The sequence below is a fragment of the Pholcus phalangioides genome, unplaced genomic scaffold (assembly GCF_987345545.1).
Source record: "Pholcus phalangioides strain wild (caught in Gottingen) unplaced genomic scaffold, Ppha-v1.0 ptg000008l_1, whole genome shotgun sequence".
Taxonomy (NCBI): Eukaryota; Metazoa; Arthropoda; class Arachnida; order Araneae; family Pholcidae; genus Pholcus; species Pholcus phalangioides.
Genome location: NW_028301601.1, coordinates 60,308,969 through 60,321,606, shown reverse-complemented (window position 1 = coordinate 60,321,606; position 12,638 = coordinate 60,308,969).

The window sequence follows — 12,638 nt, the reverse complement described above, 5'->3', positions numbered from 1 at the left end:
GATGCCACCGACTGTTTCGAAACTCTTTGCGACGAGAGCAGAGAAAATACCGATGTCTCTCATTCGGGATTTCTTACATTTCCTAATCATGGTGACGTGACAGCAATGCAAACAAGAAAAATTGCTGTAGACATCGGCAATCCTATTTTATGGATCACGGAGCTAGCACTAATATCCTAAAGCAAAGATAGGATTCGTGTGCGCCTGGGATCCTTTATTAGGAAAAGAAATCATTTATTAGCTTGGCACAGGGCTTCTTGAAACCCTAGGCGGACTCATTCGCCATTATTTAGCTCATGTGTGATGTCGATATTATGGGTATAATCAAACGCTGTTCCCTTCCCTGCTTTTGTAAAACGTCACTTGTGCGGCAAACCAGATTTTTGTTCAAAGATAGAGGATGATGGATCCACCGTCCTTTCCAGAGAGAGAGAGAGAGAGTCACCTTAGATTAACGTTTTCTCCCGTGGAGTCAGTAACCACTTCAGGTACAATGTTTTGGCAAGAAATTTGGATTATCTCTATTTGACGAATCGGCGATAAATCTAGTAACCTTGTACTAATTTATCAGCATGTTAGGAAAACAAAAAAATAGGGGGGGGGGGATATATAAAGTAAAAGTATAAAGATGAGGTAGATATAAGAGAGTTTATTTTTTTTTAGTCCTCTTTTCACCCTCACCCTATGTGTTCTCTTTCGCTCTTAAATGCATATAATAGATGGATACATGATATGTGTGGGGGGGGGAAAGCATTAACAAGAGAAAAAAGAAAAAGGAGAGGAAAGAAATAGAAACTTTTTCCCCGTAGAGATAGAATTATTATGTAAAGCTTTGCTATGGAGAAGATAGAGGATTGAAAACACAGAGAACTTGTTTGAATTTATTACACCATATTAATCACCGTATTTCGACCATAGGCGGAGATAGACCTGGAAGTCTGGAGGTACAATTATGATGATGTCAATTCATATATGCATATATACATTAGATCAATCAACTTTATCTTTGATGATGGGTATGGACGTAATATTACGCCCGTAATCGTAAAGAGGTTAAGTAATGCCCACTGATGGTAATAGCATTGAGATTGCCTAGAGACGACTTGTTTTTGATAAATTTGATTTACGGCATTTTTGAGAGCTTGATCGAGTCAAAACATTTGACTTTTTTGCAGGCCTGGAACCAGTATTTCAAACTTGGAGAGTAACGTTTGAATACCAACTGTATACCGTCAACATTGTTATAACAAGTTCAGTTGTAATGACACTTCGGCTATTAAGAAAATAATTTGGTCGTCCCAGCTGATTTCCATAGATAATAACGCTAATGAGCTTTTATCATAACGTCTATGAAAATGCACTGACCTCGGATATAACAACACATGTGTCGTCGTCGCCGCTGTTGCTTCCATTTCTATGGCGTTTGGTCAGGGATTTCCTAGAATTCGAACTAATCACATTCAGAGAATATCCATTTAATAATCTATTGATGCCGTCATTACGGATCACGGCAAAGCACAACAGTTCGGCAGACCACCATCACAATATGAATGCTAGTGTGTTTCTTCCCTACGATTGGACGTAGTGTGATTCTTCCCTATGATTGGACGTAGGGGGATGGTGTTATCGTAAAGTATGCCGTTCTCTAAAAGTATACCGTTAATGCGGAGCACTCTGTTTCTGCAAAACCACCTGCGAGTAGTTCTGACAAGAAAACGACTACAATTTACTTCATTCATAAACCCACCCATCATTCTGCATGGCAATGCAAGGGCGCATTTAACAGGAACTGTATCTGATTTATTCAATCGTTAGGGCTGGGAATTGTTCTACCAACCCCCGTACTACCCGGATCTCGGTCCCTTCGACATCGATCAAATCTCTAAAGATGATAAAACTGATTCATTGGATTCGCTTCTGAATAGTTGAACACGTGCTTCAGGCATTCGACCGCTCATTTCGCACAGTCCACAGATTAGGCAGTGCCTATGGCATCCAAAGTCTTCCGCATCACTGGAAACATGTTGTACGCAATGCTGGGGGCTACATATAGTAGACCTGTAAAATTTATAACCTTATATGTATAATATGTACGGAGAAAATAAGTAGTTGCCACTACTAAAAAATCATCATATACATGACTCTAATGTATTTATTTATCAACTCTTATCAGAGTTATGCTTGTTTCGTTCTTCACTGGTGCTGCCATTTGCCTTCCATATTTTCAAGCAGAAATCGCAAATTACACCGGATTAGGGCTCGAAAGTATATTTTCACTCTGGAAAACTAAAAGCCTTCATTCTATTCTTTCAAACTATTTCTCTTTACGGGTCATTCAAGTATTACGTAAGCAGATTTTCAGCCATTTTTGACCCCCCCCCTCTCCCCCTTGTCAGCAAAAGTCAGCAAAACACTGAGTTGTTTTGTTCACAAGTTTTATAAAATAACTTTATAAAACTTTTTAGTATAATCCTGTCCTCACTCAGGGTCCGTTTGGCCCTTGTATATCGCTGTAAATTAGATGGAAAACCCTTGAGTTTTTCTGGATTCCAGCTTACAATTTTAAATACCTCAGTATGAGTCGGTGGCCCATGGGTTTCGTGTGAAGTTTCTATGAGGCTCACGTGTCCCTGCAATGTGGTCCACGAAAGGTTGAAGACCCCTGGCTTATAGTAATTCAACATACATTGACCTCGACAAAAAAATGTCCTAACGTCCTTAAGGCCAGGATTAAACTATAAAAGTTGTATAAAAGTTATTTTATAAAACTTGAAAAATGCAACCAATAAGCGCATCGGTTAGGAGCGAATGTAACCAACAGGTTTATTGGGTTTTTTTTTCCCTTCAGTAAATCTAGGTCCTAAATGCATCAGTGTGGAATCACAAAATAAAGAAAACAATAAGAAACGAAACAAGGAGTCTGTACCACGAATTCGCTTTCTGCACCCACGAATGTGGAAACAGAACGTGGATGAGAAATATATCATCGAAAATATCCCGAATCTCGTCCCATCCAATGGGGGGAACGTTGAAAAGTAGAAAGAAACGGACAAAGGTTATTTTTTCACGAATTCAACTGAAATTCTGAAGGACATCGAAAAAAACTCACATACGATCAAAGGTATACAAACGTATACAAAAAGAAGAAGAAAAATGTGCGTTTCGAGGGGGTCATTCCTTTCCGGCACGAAGTACAAATAGAATCTGATTTCTTCTATTTATTTTCGTCTTTGTTACGTGTTCGTGACTTGAGAATATTCTCTCGTAAAATCTTCAAAGATAATATTTCCCGCATTGTTGTCTATTTTTTCTTTATGTTTATTCCCAAATAGTTTCGTTCTACTTTCTTTTGAGGAGGAGGCGACAACAAAAGTACGTGTGTATTATCTTCTCGCTTCTTATATAGATGCGGTCTTTCTGCTGAGCTGTTTACGTTCTTGGCAATCCAGTTTCAGTTTTGAGAAATAATGAATTGTTATAATATGCATAAATACTCTTGTTTTACCAAAGATAAAGTTCCTCCGCAATTTTATATAACGACATGGGCATAGACGTACGCAGAATTTTCTGGGGGGTGCGTTTTTTCCTGCAAAATAACACTATAACCTTGGCTCAAGGGGGTGGGTTAGAACCCCAACCTTTCCCCGTTTGCATACACCAATGGACATGGGAACATACAAATGCAAATACAACGTCACAACAGGCAAAATGCCCAACGAGGTGTCAGAGAAAGATGCCCATAACATATTTGGATGTCATATATTTCAAAAATACAGCAACCCAATTAAAAACACAATCAAAAATTGTGTCATGATCAAATCATATGATTAGAGAAGCTTTAAAATATTTTGGTGAAAGTACAATTTACACAGCAAGAAACTTTATTCCCTATTGCATCACCAATCAACCTGGTAAATTCTTAATATCATTAAAAATATTATTTAACTATCGATTCATACACACGAAATCTTTACACGTAATTTCGATTGTATATGCTGTATATATATGTCAAGAAATATTTTTATATATCTTTGATATTTTTTATTTTTTGGCATATTTTAAAACATCAAGAGAAAAAAAATGCACGAACATTATCTAGCGCCTATGATAACATAGCATGATATCAATTTTATTAAAAGAATCATGTGAAATAAATAAAGCTTCTCAGTTTATGAAATGAGGCAAAATATTAAGTACGAATGCAAAAGCCACAACAGGCAAATCACCCAACGACGTGGCTGTAAAATAATGCCATGAAAAATATGGATGCCAAATGTAATCAAAATACAGGAACCCAATATGAAAGCATATATCACCAGAAAAAACTAAATAAAGTATAATAATAATGATGATTGTTAATGATATAAAATACACTGTGCATAAAAAAGATTATGGGTGTCTTATGCCAGTATGGATAGCTTCTCGATTTATCCCACTGTGACTACTCCATTCATTAACAACCCTATTAGTGCAAACTTCCTGCGGCACCACAACCTAGAATTTTCCCTTAGGAAATTTCCTCATGAAGTTTGGATTCTTATTCAATGGAAGAATCCTAACTAACGTAAAAATCGTAACTCACTCCTACCATAAGCTTATGACTCTTTTTGTTTTCAAGCTCAACGCATGTAGTTTCAGTATCCCTACTCTGAATGTTAGACTCTCGAGCCTGAAAACATGATGTCAAGTAAATCAAGACCCCACCTCCTTTCCTGCCAGATCAATTTTTTAAAAAAAGTATCGTATCCTGAGATGTGTAAGAAAGATTCACCCCCATCGTTTACCCAAGATTCTGTAATGGCTATAAGGTCCAGGCCATCCACAACTATCATAGTTTCTGAAAAATCTTTGTTATTGCTTCCAAGCTCCTGGCTTTTATTAGCACACATTTTTTAATTTGTCATGTGATTTAGAGGCAGTCGAGAAGTTAAATTCAGAGCTGGGTAATTCCTGGGCAATACTGTTATTATTATCATTGACTATATATATATAACCCACATATCCGTCTACCTGGTGCGGGAGTAAAAAATCTGAACCTTCCAGATTAGCCTCCTATTCAGGTGAATCCCATCCCAACAAAGTCACCTATCAGTAAAACCAGAAAGCTCCAAAAACGTGACTCCAAGAGAGTAGCAAATATTCTTCAATTCTGAGTTGAAATACTTGATCCTACTCCTAAATTCCCTACTACCCTACTAATTAAGACTTCATTGACTCCATCTTATTTAAAATTATATAAAATAAATAAACTATAGTATTTTTTTATAAGCTAAAGTATTTTTGAATGAAGCCTTAATGTTGTGTTACGTTTTATAAACCGAGAACTGTTTCCTTTATTTGTAATCAATTTTTATTAAATTATGCCGTTGCCGTGCTGTTTTATCATGCCCACAAGATGTAAATAATGTACATTTCGGATTTTAAGTATGTTCGAAACTTTGCTAAGAAATATGTATTACAATTATATATTATACAGGGTGTTTTGTTAATGAACCGACAAACTCAGAGGGTTGTAAGCAGGTAGCCATCAAGAGGGACAAAAATTGCAAACCACGTTGAGAGGTTGGAAATCCCGAATAACGCATGCAGACTCTGAGTCCAGAGGAGACGAAAGGTGGATGTCAGTCGATCGCTGAATGCGTTAGTGGGTTCGCTCACCATATCTGACGTAAGCGGCGTCCCCCAGAGATGCCCCCCGGCATACGAAACGCAAGCGTTGGGTAGGATCACGCGCTGCGGACGACGTAAATTATCGCTATTGCGGTAGTAAGCTCGTATAGCAAGCTGTTAGTTGTCTGTTTCGAGCGCGTCCGGGAATCGTTTTTACGTCGTTGTAGACTGTGAAATAACGCCAGCTGCGACACTGTTGTAATAATTAATCAAATAAATCTTTTTGTAGTTATTATTTATTGTACTTTTTGTCGTTCCAGCGTGACATCGAAACCTGCATGCGTTTTTTGAGATTTTCACTCTCTCAACGTGGTTTGCGACACCACGTTCCATTGCAATTTTTGTTCCTCTTGATGTCTACTAACAACCCTTTGAGTTTTTCGGTGCATTAATAGAACACCCTGTATGGATTTCTATTGACGTAGCATATAAAATCCAAATTATGTGCAAAAAAATTTAAATAAATAGATGGTAAAATGATATTTTTCTAGTAGTACGAGAGACTGTTTGATTATGTTAAAAAGTTTCGGCAAAATTGAAATTTTCTCATTGAGAAACTTGATTCAAAAATCCAAATTATATTTCAATTTTTTTTTTTTTGCAAATATGTTTGCCCTTGAAATACAAGAGCATGCCATTGCGCCCGATTTTTTGCTTGATTTTGCATAAATTTCAATGAAAGCTATGTCTCCTGATAGGTTCATCTACAATGGAATTCAGCTAACAAAGCTAACACATATTAATGAAGACTTCTAATCTAATTGTATACATCTCATATATTAAAATGACTATATAAATTGTTGACTTAAATTACATAGAGTATATTATAATTCTTTTACTTTTTGATTAGTCACAACAGAAGCTGTTCATTAATCCACAAATTTCTGTAGACGCGTAAACGAACAAATCAAAAATAAATACGAATAAGAAAAATTTAGTTTCACTGTTCAGCGCCAGATGGCAAATTTTTGAGGTCAAGCAGATCAACTACGTGATCCAGCGATTCAAACCAACAATATGGCCTGGAATTTAAACATTCTCAACACAGAAAAAAATTCTCTAAATTTCTCGACTTGAGAGACATTGACACACAAAAACCTACTTCGACGGCGGAACTCTTTCACACAAACGGTGATTCCGAATCAAAATAGTTGTTTAGTATGTTAATTCTCGGGGTATTCAAAAAGATATTTTCAAAGTTTCACAGATTTCTAAAAGAGTAGTTTCAGCTACAGACAGGTTAAGAACTGGAGAACTTTGATCATAGGCAACCAAGATATTACAAAGGTTTTTACCATCTGGCTGATGCAAAGATATATTTTGGAAAGAGAGAAAAAAAAATTCAACTGCCCCTGCGGGGAATCGAACCCCACGTCCTTCAATTTACCGGGTGAAGGCCCTAGACCACTAGACTACAGAGGCAACGAATGCCGTTGTGGTGGTCGAGTAGTGGTTATTGTGATGGAGTCGAATCACGAAGATCCAGGTTCGAACCCCAACATCACCACAGTGGTGATCGACTGAAGTTGGTTTCCTGTGGTTCCCAACTTCGAGGCGCAAATGCGAGCCGATCTCCACCATTAAAAAGTTTCGCCACAGAGAGCAACAGGCCGCTACACAGCAACGATAAATTATTCAACCATTACACTTCACTCTTAGTTAGAAAAACTGTTGGCTGATGATGGCACTACACATAACAAGCATTGCACGGTAACAAACTTCACGACAGGTTTTACTACACGTGCATTCCCGCATGTACCAATTCGTTAGAGGTTCCGCAGAGGAATATGGCCGAGATGCATGTTTAGTAGTATAGGGCCAACGAATATCTTTTCTTGGAGCTCGTATGCACTGAACGGGACCATACATGGACGGTGGGACCTAAGTCAGGCCAAAGCTCACAATTGCTGACAATGCCACCAGACGGCGACTAATCCGAGGATGATGTCACCCTCCGCTAATCCACACAAAGGTTTTTTTAACAGCTCTGGCTGATGCGAAGATATACATATTTTAGAAAAAGAGAAAATTCCACTGCCTTGTCGGGGAGAATCGAACCCACGTCCTTTAATTTTCCGGGTGAAGGCCCTAGCCCGCTAGGCTACAGAGGCAACGGATATCTCGATGTTTGCTTGGAGTTGGAACCAATATATTGCATAACAATATATAATACTATATTCCCTACAGTTCATTTTTTGTTCATGTAGTTTCGATAAATAATATGAAGTGAATTTTTTACCTGATTCGTAGAATTTCCAATCAATGTCATTTATCTTAATGTTATGTTTGTTTTAATAGGAACGAATCTACCGCTATAAAACACTTCAACAGCGATATTCCGAAATGTTAATTAATAATAGAAGGCAGTAAAGATCATCAGAAAAGAAGACAAATATTTTATTAGATTCAGCGGTGTTTTTTACTGCGGAGTTCATAATAACGAAGACGCTACGTACACGCATATTACTCATCGCGAAATGTCATTGTGTTGGCATTTATTGTCAGTATGTTCAGCCATGAACTCTCTACACGTGTCTGAAATTTTTACGAAGAAATAGTTGCCATTTAATTAATGCTACTCGTAATTTTTTATTACAAAAGAGAATAAAGCACACATTCTCGGGGGGAGGGGTGTCTCTGGATAATTAAATCAACTTCCCATTCGATTCAGCTAATTAACGAGGCGATGTTAATTATTTTATAAAACATCTTTTCCCATGGATATATAGTGCAATTTCCCAATCGTAAATATTAACTCATAAGTAAAATTACCTTCGCGGAAAATTGCGAGAAACCGTTAATGAACAAAGAAAAATTGAAAGTCACTTCTCAAATTGATAAAATGATGAAAGAATGTTTATTTTCCAAATAAAATTGCAAATCGCTATAAATATTGAGTGCAGGCTGTGAAAATTCTTTTTGTGTGATCAAGTGGGTGTCTCATGATTGATTCACGTCTTAAAAGACCGAGTTCAATAGTAGGATGGGAAAATGCATGGCATAAGTTCTGAGAATTGCGTTGTTTCAAAAGAAACATACCACGTTACTTAAAAATTTGGAAGGTGCCATCCCGGTTGCACGCAGGATCAACTTAGGAAGCACAAAAAGTGGAGGGTGTGTGCAAGGCTTCCCTCCCGCCCCCCTCCCTCCATGCCTGAGTGACGGAATTTGTTACAAAAGAATTTCGACTTACGAACCTTCAAAAAGCATTTAAACCAACAGAAATTGATAAAAAAAATGTGCTACTTTCTGTCATTTCCTTTTTTTACAGGAAAAATTTTTCAAAAAATAACTTTTGCTTTGGTTTGGGGGGTAGGTACGAGAATTTATGCCCCCCCCCCTCTCCTCCAGTGTATGTCTCTGAGTACCATGATGTAAACTAAAAATTCATAAAGATGTTCAGTGTGAAAAAAGATTATTTCAGATTAACTCATCACTTCTCGTGCGTCTTCTTCAAAGTTTGTAGTGAGTAACACGAGCCTCTGTACTGTCGTGTGGTCATAGTGGTGGCCTCACGTCGCTTCGAACCTTTCGACGACACTGTAGTTGTCGGCTGGAATTTATTTCTTTATAATTTCCCATCTTCAACGCTGGTATGCTGTCAAGATGTGAAATTTTGTGGAAAACTGCGCAAAAAAAAAAATACCATGTATATAAAGAGAGATTTTTAAAAAAAACGTTAACATACCATCGTGAATTGTTGCTTTCAAATAGGATTATCTGTAGAGATAAGTAGAGAACGGTATTTTTTATGAAAGTTACAAATCTAGCTAGATTAACAGGCTAATTTCGGCTTATCGTGTAACGGGGTTATTTATATGAAAAGTGGATTAATAACGCAAGAGAACATTTGCATATAAATTATACCGAAAAAAAACTGACTCGACAATTTTTTTTTTCCAAATATATGTAAAAATAAATAAATAAACGAGTGGAAAAGAGCGTAACACACGTGTCAAATGGAGCTCGGGTCAAGTGACTTTATCTCGCTCGCCATCTGCAGATGTTTTCCTTGCTAAGATCATCATTCATAATTACGAGGCCTTCAACATCACTAATCCCTCTAGCGATACGAAAATTCAACAAGAATTTTTTTTTTTTTAAAAAACCCTCTTTTTCTCTCTCATAAAACATTTACATTATATTTTAAAAAAAGGCAACCAAAATATCAAGGTATTTAAAAACGAATTTTCTAAAAATCTGCAAATGACACATTCGCTTATTTTTCTTTTTTTTTCCTGTTTCTTCTTAATTTTTTCTTTATTTATTATCATTTTTTTATATTTTGGAATAATATCAAGTTATTCTGTACATTTTAGAATAATATTAATTGCCTTTGAATACTTGATGAGCAGTTTTACAAGAAAATATTTTCGTCTCGTATTCTAATACCAATATTGGTGTGGATGATGCAGTTATGAGGAAACGAGATTATGTAAAGCAATAATCGGTGTTTGTTTACGTGCTGCCATCTGCCTTGTAAATGGAAGCACGGTAATTTTGTGTGTCTGCGTTATGGTTTGAAAGCGTTGTCTAAACATAAGTATGTCTGGTTCATACAGAGCTGGTCCAATGTCCCACCACTTGTTTACCCCTTTCCGAATGGTCAATACTAGCAAAGCGATGGCTTTTGGCATACTTTCCATCCCAACAGTAAAACTCTTATCGAAGTCCACCGGTGCGGTACGCAATTTCTTGAGAGTCTATTCGACCCGTGCGGCCCTGCCCCACAGGTTGTCAAATCAGGGGCATAGAAAGAAAAATAGTACTGATTAAATTATAATTACAGTAGAACCTCTCAACAATGGGACCAAAAATGTTGTCCGCTACTGGGAGGTACGATATACGGTGGAACCTCGTTCACGTTTATACGACGTTTGGCTTCGGCCGCAAGTGGTTCCTAAACAATTTCATTCTTAAAATGTGCATGTGTTACTCTCTCTAAAAGCGATATACCGTTGGTTATGCATAAGGGATTATTCAAGTGTTACGCCAGCATCGTTGGGGGGGGTGGGGGGGTATCCGATTTGCTGGCTTTTGATAGCGAGGGGGGAGGTGGTGATGCTTACGTCATCAAGCAACGTTTATAAAATATGAGATATTCTTAATGGCATCCAAAAACGATAGAAACCTTCCGCTAGTTTGTAGACACCAGAACTAACATTATCCCTATTGATATGTCCTCTACAGAGCCACTTTAGTGATCTCTAAATGTTTCGCGGATCCAAATGATCGTGAAATATGTCTGGGACGCGGGTCACTTAAGTGATCTGTGAATGAGCAACAATCCTACTTGAATGATCTGAATATGAGGCATGGGCCGCTAAAATGATCTGGAATCGTGCCTCGAGCCACTTAAGCGATCTGTAAATGGGCCGCTTTGTTCATTTTCACAAACTAGATGTGGGGGCCAGGCTACATGAGATAACCAGCCGGGCCACATTTGGTCAACTGGCCATGGGTTTAGAATATATGGCTTAGAGGGTGGGTCGCACTGAATTTCTTATAGAGAAATTCTGTGTTCTTAACCTTCAAATAGCATTGATGTTAACAGAAAGTAACTATAATAACATAAAGAAATTTTCTTTTGAAATTTTAATTTTTAAGAAAAATATTTTTTAATTGTTAAAGAAATAAATTTTTGACCTTATGGGGGGGGGGGTCATAACAATCCCTATCCCCACGCGTGATGATCCCACCAATATGCGTTAGGAGGTAGGGAGCAGAGCTGACGAAATTTTTCTGACAAGGGGGGAGAGGTCAGTGCTTTGTTGAATTTGCTGACGTGAAGGGGGAGGTCTAAAAATTTGCTGACGCAATACTTGAACGGCCCCTAATCATCAATAATCTCGATAAAGAAAATTTGACTAAATTTCACTACATTTATCAATTTACCAGCGATTATGCATAATTCTCAAATAAAGTCGGAAAATGTGATAAATATGGAACAATTTATTAAACCACACCCTCTCCTTTCTTTATTAAACCAAAAAAATTGCAGTGGAACTTCGGTTAACGAACAAACATTTTGAACAAATTTTGACTCGGTTACCGAGCAAAAAAAGTTTGCGCTTTATCTATCTACTTTCACGTTATCACAACGGAGTTGATGGTTGTTTGCTTTCGCCCACACACAAACGTGTTATAGAATTGCGAATAATATTTCCCACTAAAGTCTCCGGTAAGCGTGTCTCACTCGGAAAATTAGCACACGTGCGAGTGTGAATAATTACGATGCGGAAACTACATGTAGCATCGTAATCATGCGTACGTGCTCTTGAATTTTTTTTTTTTTTTCAAATTCTGCTTGGAGAAAACTATGGACTGATTTGAATTATTGAACTTGATTTTGAAGGGCTAGCTCATTGAACAAGAGCCACTCCTTGGGGAAGAGATTTTGTGCTTGGTGAAGACCATGGACTGGAGATGCACGAGGATTTCATTCAAGAACTAGTGGGTGAAAAATGTCTGGAAGTTGACAGTAGATGAAGTTATGGATCTCTTTTGCACGCACCAGCAAGTGTTCATGGACGGTATCACGTCTGAGGAAGAGAGAAGTAAGGAGGAGTCCCTCACATAAAATGAGATTAGAGAGATGTGTAGAGCGTAGGAATATGTGCAAAACTCTGTAGAAAATAATCACACAAATATCGCTGTACAATGTGCAAGAGCAACGAATCTCTCCAACAAACACTGCAATTTACCATTTCCCAGAAACCCTAAAAAAAGAAACAAAAGCAACTGTAATTGGATAAGGTTCTTTTTGAAAGTCACGAAAAAAGAATAAGCTTGCAAACAACGGTGAATCTGTAAATCGACCTAAACGATAGCCCTCTTCTCTCTCTCTCTCTCTCTCTCTCTCTCTTGTCGTTTCGAGTAAGTTAATTTGTAAACTTATCGTATTATATGTTTATTTATGAAGTTAATTATACTATGTACATTTTATTGCATTATGTATGATTATTAAT